Here is an 11988-nt window from a genome sequence, read left to right as displayed (position 1 = left end):
GGATACAAAGAGACCCACCTGTGGTGCTGTTAGAATCGCACTGTCTACTGGGAGCGTGAAGTGTCTTGCTGTCGTTTCCCCACAGGGTTGGCGATATTTTTCATTTCCAGTTCACTGATTAATGCACCGATGAATTTAAATGGTGTGTGGTCTGAGAGGTGGTCTCATTCCGTCCTTACAAATGACAAACAAAGAGGGACGTTTCTATGGATGTGCTGCTTGCGAGTGGCTTTTACATTCAAAGTCGAGTGTATGCACTCTAAAAATGCTGGGTTGTTTCAAACCAAATTTGGGTACAAAATGGACAAACCCAACCATTGGGTTCAATTTTTAAATTGCATTTTTAAACCACTGGTTGGGTTTGTCCATATTTGACCCAAATTTGGGTTGAAACAACCCAGCATTTTTTAGAGTGTAGACTTAGCGAGTACCAACTCACTCGCACACTACACGTTCACTAGAAAAATCTCTGCAGGCTGCACCTCTTGAGGACGCAAAAGCAAACCTATGACATATAAATGTAACAATTATAGATGCAATAAAACTTTTTTTTTTGTTCACTGTAGATTCATTTTTTTAGTACTGCCAAATCTGTTCTTTATTTTAAACTGTGTACAGTGACTCAGAATCGATTCAGTTAGCGATAAGGACTGAATGATTCAATCTTTCTGAATTGATTTACTGGTATTTCAACAACACTGTCAAAGGAAAGAACTGAATTAGTTGATCCTATATATTAATTGTTCATACACTCAAGAATAACTCATATCTAAACATTTCATATCCCTTTTTGAAGACTGTTTGACCTAAAAATTCATTTAAGAAGAGTATGTTTGTCTACATTGGAAATCAATTCTGTAGTTGACTGAATGAGGAAAGAGGTGAAAGTTCAGCTGAATTCCTTTAAGATGTCTTTGCGTTTAGGAATGTGAGATCCTTGTTGATTCACCAGGATTTTTGCTACTTTTTTTTATTGTATGTACATGTATAGGAAATCAATCCTCCACAGACTTGTACCTGAGAATCCAATATCAAAGAATGTAGAAATCACATGCAACATGGTGCTTTATGATGAAGAATAGTGACATATGAACTGCATATAACAGGAGCGGTTATTCATTACAATATATCTGGTCTAACTAAACAAAAGCAGCATGTCCTTTAGACTATGGTTAAACAAATTCCAGCCACAGCCGACTGAAGCCGCAGATGATTAAAGGTACTTGAGACTGAGAGAATGCATTCAGGTATTGTTTCCATTGTCTGCATCTTAAGCCGAGCACAACCATAGAGACAATATATCTAGATCTTAAAATGCTTCTTTGATTTTAAATCTGCATTCTTCCATATCATGCTATTCATAAATAGTATAGCACTGAATCATTATCATGTGCTGCAAGTGTGGGGGGGGGGGAATTGTATTTGCCAGTGGATTTCACTTGATCCACAAGGGTATTCACTGCCAAATATTACAGCTGGCATAATTCTGCGTATAGACTTTACTTCTCATTAACTAGAAAAGCTTTTCCCAATAATTTATAGATATATGTCAGTTGGTCAAGTGAAAGGTGTTCCGTTTCTTTGATTTATTCACAGTTTGTGCCATGAAATGGAACACTTTGTTAAAACATGCAACTGTACTTTTGCAGTCTGGCTGCTGTATATCTGCATTTGTTCTTGAACCACTTGGTCATTTGAAGAGGTCAGTCCTGAAATTGAAACCAATTAAAACCTGAAATTAAAATACAAATGTTGCCAAGGCGTTATTGATCATGATAGAACTGAAGAATCAAATCGCGCTTTTTTTATATATTGTAAAACGATTAGTTGCTTCTCAAGAGTTTGTCTGTGAAAACAAGAAATATATTTGTAAAAAGATACATTTTTAGCTGCAGTGGGCTATTTGTATTTAAGTGTTAGAAAAAAAAAAGAAGTATCCTTCTTCAGCTCCATTTATCAGATATAATTTTTTTTAAAAGTCTGATTATTTGAAAGTGCACTAATTAACTTTAGTATACAACAACTAAATTATCACCAGTTTTGTTCTCACTCTTTGTCTGTCGCTTGTGTCTTATTTGGCTGAAGCAGCTGTGAAACTGATATTTAAAATGTTTCCATACCAGTAAAGGCTCATACTGTGCTGTGTGTGAGAGCAGGACTGAAGAGACATGCTGCGCAGGTTATGTTTTCATATTTTTCTGTGTGCAGATGTGCTCACACTGATTAGAACGAAACAATATACGTTAGCTACAAATGAGATTAATCTTAATTTCAGCGGAAAATCATTAATAGTCATTTCCAAGAAGTCTTTCCATTTAATAAAAATTTGTCACATTTCTCATTTCAAAACTGATTTATGTATTGAAGCTTGATCTAATTCTATATGGATTAGTGCATTCAGTTCCACCTTTCTTCATTGCAAAATGTAATTTTGTGTGCACATTTTGTTAGCTATTTGGATATCTATTAAACAAGAATCCACCCATAGAAAAGTGTTTCTGAAACCCTGTCAAATGATTGATTGTGCAAAATTCCCCAAGTTCATCATCTGCTCATCCTTCCCTTGAAAGCTTTCTCTGAGATGCTGTCTGCGAAAGTGTGAGAGAGAATGGAAAAAACGAGACATTTCATCATATGCCAATCTGGCACTTTGGAAATTTTATGTAAATCATTGGGCACCTCCCACAGCTGTTGTATTTCCCCCATGCATCCTTTCTGCATTCGGGACAAGGATTGAAGAAGAGAGATCATGGTCTCTGTTGTGAATGAGACGATGTGGTCAGTTAGGTGAACTCCCATTGTACTTCTTTCCTGCTCTTACTCTCTGGTGAAACCCCGGGTGTCTACTGTAAAAACAACTCTGTTGTCGAGAGCGGGAGGGAAAGCAAAGGGGGAACCAGCTTGTACACAAAGCTCAGTGGTTTCCCATATCGGTGTCCACCAACAAAAGTACTCATATGAGTGATCGCATTCATATTACTCAACATGCAAATTTAAGCATCATGCACTGCAGTTGAAATTGTGTTAGGAATGGAGGCTTTTTACATTTCCATTGCCATTAATCAGCTCTTAAATTCTCTTGTATCCTTTAGGATATAGATTTTGAAGTTAAGACACAATTTCCTTAGACTCCAGATGAGGAACTGATTTCTAAACTATACCATTCAGTGTTCACTTAATAATTAAACACAATAATCTTCAATGAACACATTGCAGAATCCACAGGAATGTAAGCCTATTATAAAGCACCTAAATACACATGAAAGGCTTATTTCAAATTAATTTTGATTAAATGTGAGTCAATTGAAAGCCCCGAGTGTTAACTTCCTCCTCAATTGGATTAAAGTCTCTAAACTAATTTTACTGAGATAAACATTCTTCAGCTTGTGTCAGTATGGCACTTAAAAACTTCCGAACAGTAATAAAGATTCTGATAATATCTTAAAGGTTATTTAATGGTTCCTTGCAGAACAATAGGAACTTCATCGTATCAAGAACCATTTTCACTATGTTTCTTGTGTTGTCTCTGCATGGTCTTTGGAGACTGAAGAAACTCCTGAGGTTAGATTATATGTTCTTAGCGTAGGTTAATGGGTTCTTTAAAACACTGATTCCCATCCATGTTATTTAAACTAAACTGTTGGCGATATATGGAATACCAGACAAAAAGGTTGTGAATCACAGGATTTAAAGAAGAAGAAGAAGAAGAAGAAAAAAAACATTTCATTATCTCAAAAGTTTGACTACAAGTTAGTGAAAGTGCACTTATTAAATAGAAGTCGCGTTCGCCTGAGCTGGTAACCATAACAACAGAGTTTGAGAGCGTTCTGTTTGGCTCCGTTAAGTCGACAAAAACAAGTAGCCTACATTTTTATTATTACATCATACTTTTATATATATCACAAAAATATTTTGTTTTAAAAAGTAGATAAAGTAATAAAGTAGCCTAATTTTAAATAAACTAATTTAAGACAGGCTAGCAGACAGTTGACTAACTGCGTAAGAGGCGCGAGACGAACCTCAGCAGATTTGCGCAGCGAAAATTACTCACAGGAAGTCCTTAAATCCCCGAAAGTCACTGAATAATTCGTACACTGTTCACAGAAGTTTTGTTGTTGAATATTAAAAACCTTTTAGAAAAGTAGCCTATCCAGTGGCTTCGGGCCTTATTTTTAAACGTACGACATGAAGAACAACACAATGTACTGACAAATTCCCCTCTGAATTTACTGTTGAAATCTTTATCATCTGCCTACAAATTAGAGTTATGAGGACGCAGCTGTTTTACCCCTTTCTGTTCTCAGAAACATGTAAGTTATGATGTCATCTCAGCTTATAACTTTCGCCTTTTTTGCGCAAAGGTCTATTTTTGACTTAGGAGTTTCCTCAAATCGTGTACATATATATTATATGCCTGCGTGCAGTGCGTTATATCCCCGTTATGTCCGCGCGCTTAGGGACGGCCCCGGCAGAGGGGGATTTCTGAACTGAATGCTGGTTAGTGGTGAAGTCAGCAGCGTTCATGTGAATGGGGTAGCAGTGGCATTTCCAAGCCATTCGGTATGTTAATGCACAACGTGAAAAGGCAGCCGGCGCAAGGGAAAAGGAAATGACAATCAGATGAATGAAACATGCGACGATGAACATGAAGTGTTCTGCATTTGCAACGGAGTCCTAGTTTCATTTTGTCGACCTGAGCTCATTTTTTCATACCGTTCTTTCTTTCTTTTCTTTTTTTCTGGACGCAGAAACAGATTGTCCGCTATTAGCGGTGATGGAGCACGGAGGAAGATTGCAGCGAAGTCAAACAAAAGGTGCGTCCTGTGTCTGTTTTATTATATTGTGCCATAAGCTGCATATTGTGTGTGCTTCAGATGCATTGTTCGGCATTTGGTTAATCTTTTTTCTTTCGAGTAGCATGTGGCCAAACTATAGCATTAATGGCACAAATATGATATATGTGATAATTAATTTAAAAAGAATACTTGTTTTTGCTGCCTCCTGCATTCATGTTGCTTTGTGCTTAAAATCTCGAACTTAGAATACCGCATGCACGAGGCACACAGAGAGCATGCTGTAGCTACAGTGTGTGTGTGTGTGTGTGTGTGTGGTATATGACAAATGCATTTTATAGAGAGAAAAAGACTGTGAAAAAAGTGGTTTAATGACTTGCCATAAGTTGCACAGACGTTTTATTTCTTTATTTTTGTTATTTAGTGTAAGGACCATTTGTTTGAGGGTGATGTATCTTTTTTTTCCTCTTCTTGAAGTGAGGTTGGAGGGGAGGGTTTGTGAACTGAAGAAAAGGAAATTCTTGTGTGTGTTTTGGAATGCTGTTGCCCCGGGGGGACTGAAAGAATTGAGTTGGGGAATAAGAGAGGGGCGCGTTTAGAGAGGGGAAACAAGGGGGGACACATTTCCCCTTTCCTCTTTTTTTCCCCCAAATGACAAGGATAACACCACTGCCTAGAAAGATGAAGTGCAGTGGCCGGACGCCTGCAAGTGGACATGTTATGTACATGGAATCAAGGAACCCGCTCACCCCTGCACCCCTCTTCGCCCCCAATTACGCACACCCTAACTGGAGGGATTGGGAGCAAAAGCTCTGTTTTTATTATCAAATACTGTACTAGTGGTAAATGTAATACTAAATCAATTATTGAGCCATTAATGCTCTGAGTATAAAATGCTTTTTGCATCTTTAATTACTTAATCATTTCATTTGATGTCCACCTTTTTTCTTTTTTTTTTTTTTATCTGTCAGAAAATTGTATCATGCACCTACAAATCATTAGTTTAATCATCTTAAAATACCTGTTTAGTGTGAATTTGTACTTTTTTGTTGCAAATATTTTCCATCAGGGGGCACACACGAGACACACTGTGATATTAATGTGCATAGGGTGATCAGAGGAAACCTTATGTACAAGCAGTCAAATGAATCCCATCCTATTGGCCATATCTAAATTTGATTGTTCCTGATATTGTAAAATATGGCTGCAGCTTATCGGTAACAATAACTGTATGCTGACAGGCAGCATTTTTCTGCACCTGATCTCGTCTTGTTCACATATTGCTGTTTTTTTTGTTTTAATTAATCTGCTTTTGAGCTTACTTTGCGTAGAGTAAAAGGCTGTGTCTTATGTGTTGAATTCTACACTGCTGCACAGGAGAAATTGGATTATTTCTCAGTAAACCTATGTCAAAATGTAATTTCAGTTTTCGGCAAATGGTGCGTCTGATCAGTTACAAAGTAGTGCATTAACAGTCTTCTTTGTGCTGTCAGAGATGTCAGGGAAATTTTTTTTTAATTCTTTTTCTTTTCGCCCTCAAAAGTGCTGTTAATGGATCCAGTACCTCAATTGGCATAATGATAAGGATGTGAATGATTCATACCACAGTATATTTCAGTTAAGTACCTCAAAGTGCCTTAAAAGAGCTTCCCTTTTATAGCAACGGCTGTATAATTGCCACATTTTCATGTTAAATTACACAATAGTATTTTAAATCATTTATCCTTGGTGTACAGTTCACTGTTACAGGGGTTATAATTAATATAAAATGCATAATTATTAAAGGGAAGAAATGACGTGATTGTTTATGTGATTTGAGATAGTTTTCCAAGTGAAGCGTTCATCATCTCTGGAGATTATTTGAGTTGTGATGAAGAATGGCTGTTGGTGATCGCCCACACGCAAATGTGAAATATTCTAATGAGCAATCTGTCTCACTTGAGTGTCATCTAGCTGGTCCGTTTCAACTGAAGGGTTTAATTTGAATTGGACATGTTATACAACATAATCTTGGTCCATGATGGCTGGAACGGTTTTGAAAGTGTTATGTACACTTTTAATATTAGCATGATCGAGATTATGATGCTTATTATAACACACTTTCTTCTCCTTCTCATTTTCCTGTAGTGCCTCAGATGATGATTCCTGAAACAGGACAGACTCTGCCGGTAGGTTCAACATTTTCTCCTTAGTGCCTTTCCTGAGGGTGAGCGAGCTGCAGTGGAATTTTTTGAAATCGCCAGACTCTTGAAAGTTTAGGTCTGCAAGGTGATGATTGGCAGGTGCCAGACTTCATGCAGGGTCTGTGCGAAGAGTGAGATCAGCGCGCGGCAGGAGGTGGTGTTGAAAAGAAATGTGGTCAATTGTTTCAGATCTTTGCAAAAAGAAAAACTTGTGTATCCTCTGAAAAGATTTAGTATTTAACACGCACACGGCACTAACGTATAGAGGATAATAGCCCACACATTATCCTGAGTGCCGTGGTTCTTTAGATCTGAGGAGATGACATCGTAAAATGCTCCCTCGATGTGGGCTCAGCTCGTGGGTAGAAGAGGTGTATGTGTGCAGAGGAGTAGAGAAAGTGAAAAAGAGAGACAGAGCGATCATCTCTCTCCTTCTTTCTCTAAGTGTAAAGCCCGTAGGCTCCGAGCCCAGCGTTTTCACACCCACTCTCTGGTTTTTGTGTGGGTGTTTGAGTGGGCAGAAAACTTGTGACTCATCCTTGTTCAGACCCACACAGGGGCAACTCCTCTCCTCTCCTCTCCTCTCCTCTCCTCTCCTCTCCTCTCCTCTCCTCTCCTCTCCTCTCCTCTCCTCTCTCTTGTCTTCCACCTCTCCTTCACCTCTAATGTGTTGTAAGACTGGCTGTGGATGTTAATGATATGCAGCTGAATAATCGATTCATTTATTTATTTTCATCTAACCGATGACACATCATCCCCTCTACTCAACCTGTGACTAGCATCTTTTTGTGTTCTTTCAAGAGAGTAGTATTACACATGAATGATGCAGTGCTGTGAGTCATATGTCAAAGATTATTGTATTCACTCTCTTTTAGTCCTTATTTATACGTCGTTGTTTAGACAGAAGACTTTTGTTTCCCTGACAAGGCTGTGAAGTCCCTATTCCTTCATACAGTATGCATGATCAGCATCAGTACATTAATCAATTAAAGATCAACTCGAAACTTTTTCGGTCAGCTCCATCAGTAAGGCTTAGGTAGCCCTCCATCAACACCAAACCAGAAATGTGTTGCTTTTGACTCATCGCTGTTGTAGAAGTCGACATCTGGTGTTTTCATAGGCTATATGTGCTAATGTTTCTTCCACACACACTGACAACTTGAAAATATTATTTTCATTTAGTTTTTTTGTTTTTTTATTTTTACCTAAAATGAAAGGAAGTGAAGAGATAATATAATAATGACAATTAGTTATTACATTTTATATGCATATTCATCTACTAAATATTCATTTTGTGAACAGTTGTAAATACGCTATCATATAGATGGCTTTAAAGGGATAGTTCACCTAAAAATGAAAATTCTGTCATCATTTACTCACCCTCAAGTATATGTATTAGTTCCTTTGTTTTGCTGAACACAATGGAAGATATTTGGAAGAATGTCAGTAACTAGTAAGAATTTATCCTACTATGGTAGTAAATGGGGGGCAAGATCTGTTTGGTTACTGAAATTCTTCCAAATATCTTCCTTTGTGTTCAGCAGAACAAAGAAACTCATACAGGTTTGGAACTACTTGAGGGTGAGTGAATGATGACAGAATTTTCATTTTTGGGGGAACTGTCCCTTTAATGCTCATAGACATGAGCAAAAAGCCTTGAAACTCCAATTTTGATTTCATGGAGTCTATAAATGCCCCCTGAGGTTTATGTGTCCCTGGTAATCTTTGATTCAAAAGATAAAGTCATCATTTATCAGAAATGATATTTGAATGTACCATGGCGATAAAATAGTTGTAATCATTGCAATAAGTCAAGGCTATCTTCCAAAACCTTGACTTGAGACAGTAAATTCTGTGAGATGATTACATTTAACCCAATGTATGTAAAAACCATTGTATGTTGTCAGTCATAACACAGACAGAGACTCGCTATGGATCAGAGTCCGTTTTTACCCTGAATCACACGCGAGGGCAAAGGCGGACAATACAGTAGCACCAGGAAGTCTGCAGGGGATGTGTGATGGCGGACTGTGCGCCCCTCTTAAATTAAAGACAAAGGGACACAGGCTGAGACTGTGGTAGACACCCTTAGAGTCCCCCAGGCTCCTATCAGCTCCGTCAGCAGATGAGCCAGATAAAGATGTGTGTGCTCTGGAGGAAATGAACTCTGCTGACCCGTAGCCCTGTAAACAGCTGGAGAAGAGCCCCAACTCTCTCTCATGCTTTCTTTAATGTCATGTCTTCCCTCCCTCACTCACTCCCGTTGGCTGTCTTGTTCTGCTCAATCTTCCAGTCCAAGGTTACTCTCTTTCCCCAGTTCTTATTCTCTTTATCTCTCTCTCTCTCTGAGTCTTCCTTTTCTCTGTCACCCCTGCCGTTGTCCAGCGTGATCCCGAGCCAGAGTAATCAGTCCCGCCTTTGATTACGCCACTCTGCCTTTGCGAGGAATGCATTGAGGGGAACTTTATCAGCATTGTATAACATCAGCACTTTCTCTCTGGCCTTGAGATAATTGAAGGTGGTACTCCAGGAAGCCCTGAAAGAGCCCTTGTCTGGGCTGGGGGAGGCTGAGCGCAGGAGGGGTGGGGGGCTGGGCGTGAGAGCAGGAAACCCTTCTTGGCGTGGAATGGAATGTTTCAAAAGAACGTGTTCGGAACTTCCAGGATGAGGGCGTCTGCCGCTGCGCCTCTGGTCACTCTCGTTCGCTCGAAGCGCTGGCTCAGGAGAGGGGGACGGAAAAGGGAAGCGATGGCTCTCCTCTCCTTTCACACTCTCTCTCTCTCTCTCTCTCTCTCACTGGTGGGCCAGCCCACTCACAGGATATACGCAAGGGGGAAGCGTGGACCAGAGCGGATGGGGTCACTGTGGCGCAAGGCGGGGGTCCCGCATCCTGAGTTTATAGGGACAACCAGAGGCGGCAGGCTGGGGGAACGAGGGTCCTGGGTGTGTGTCAGTGTGAGCGTGAGCAGGGAGTGTGTGGGCAGCTGAGGAGGAGAGAAAAAGACGTGGGTGTTGAGGGGGGCGAGGACAGAAGAATGCTAGAGAGAGAGAGAGAGAGAGTGGGAAAGCAACAATCTCCGCTGCTTTTCATCTGACAACTTTTAAAGGGCCAGCCAAGGGGTGGAGATGGAGCCGGTCAGGCTCCTTTTACCGTATCTCACGGTGTCCCACCTAGCATCCACCCAGACCCCTGCAAATGTGACAGGAAAGGCATAACATCGTACTTATTAGGAGATTGACTCACAAAAGGAAAGGCATCCTTATTGTTCCTTAGGGTGAGGTTTCTTTATGTTCATTAATTGAAACAAGTATAATAATGTTTAGTAATGTTTCTAAAAGAATTTTGTTTTTGCAGTAAATTAAGAAATATTCCTAATATTTATTATTAGTGTCAGTAAGTTTTTTAAGGAAATTAATACATTTATTCAGCAAATTGATCAAAAGTTTAAGTAAAGACATCTATAATTGTACAAAAGATTTCAAATACCAAAAAATGCTGAAAATAATGACAACCTGCAGTTCAGTAAGTGAGTCAGATGTTGATTCAGTAGTCACTCTGATCAAGTCAGTTCAGCACGATACGTCATGCCGTTTCAAACCAGGGGCCAATTAGATAAACTTAGCCTCTATGTTAATACTGTGTCATAAGAACTATCTTACTAACTAGCAGTTAGCCAAGGGGTAATCAGTCTTATTTTTCACGTTCAAATTATAGACCACCATTCTTAAAAAAAAAAAAAAAAAAAAATAGATGACTAACTTGTAAATCTAGTCTAAGCATTTATGCAACCAGCTTATAAGATTCATTCGTTTGGGAATCAGACTACACCGTTCACTTTATCTTTTTTGTTTTTATCAGACTTGTGTTATATGTTGTTTTAGTAAAACAACTCTTTCTAACTCTTTCTAGCAAATCACATTCAGTACAGTGCAGTTTTGTGATTCAGTCCAAGAACAGAAGTTTACGAGCACTTCCATCGCATACTTAAATAAATCAGTCACATGATAGATTTCCTCAACCATCGTGTTTCATATTAGCCACTCAGTAAGTCTGAAGTGAAAAATGAAGATAGCCTGCACATATGCAGAAAGGTCCCGTTGTTCTATGAGGCATCTCCAACAGTCACAAAGTGTCAGGCAATTATAACCACAGTTGTAAGGCTAATCATTAATAGACTGTTCGTTTCCTCAATAGGAATGTTTCACATTCCTGGATCAGGGTCAGATTCGCCTCCACTCACCGGCTCAATCCCTCATTGTCTTGTCAGCTACAGTATGTCAAACAGATGGTTGGCATGGTTACAAGGTATCTGGGTGCACGGTCTTATGCCTTTTTAAAAGCTGCGTCTGCATGCTGGTGAAGTGATGGAGGAAGAGCGTGTGAATGCATGTGGCAGAATATAACACAAGCATGCAGTGCTATCTGCAGCCGATAAGACGCATGAAGTCATGCCTCGGTGGCATGACAATGACATCACAGCTGTGTCCCTGCATTTTTTTCTTCTGCCTGCCGACAGCCACCTAATATAGCCATCCAGTGCCCGGGGCCAGACTGGCAGAGACCGGGGTGGCGGGACCCGGCAGGCATGCTCACAAGCCACGAAACTGTGCTTGAGGAGACGCGAGTGGGAGGCGGCAGCACGTCACCCTGACGTCTCTCAACCGAATTCCAGTGTGGCTCAAGCGAGCCGAGCACACTCATGTGATTTCAGTTCATTTACACACATGAGAGCACACACATATCTGCTGCCTCTGGATTGATGTGGTCACCTGATGTTGGCAGCTGCTGTACCTGTTGTGCAAACCACCCTGGATGAGTCTGATTACAGCATGGGTCACTTTTAACCTGCTGAGATGGAGCTGCTTGTTTTGCAGGTGATGTTTAATGCTTACTTGTGCATAGAAAAAGAGGAAAACAGTAATCTCTTTGCAGTGAGACAAGAGTGTCAGTGTTTCTTTGAGTTTAATTTCGTTTTTTAAAGTGGGAATTGTAGGTTGTTTTGGAGCAATTA

The sequence above is a fragment of the Megalobrama amblycephala genome, linkage group LG6 (assembly GCF_018812025.1).
Source record: "Megalobrama amblycephala isolate DHTTF-2021 linkage group LG6, ASM1881202v1, whole genome shotgun sequence".
In the NCBI taxonomy this organism is placed as follows: domain Eukaryota; kingdom Metazoa; phylum Chordata; class Actinopteri; order Cypriniformes; family Xenocyprididae; genus Megalobrama; species Megalobrama amblycephala.
This window is presented reverse-complemented; position numbering follows the sequence as displayed.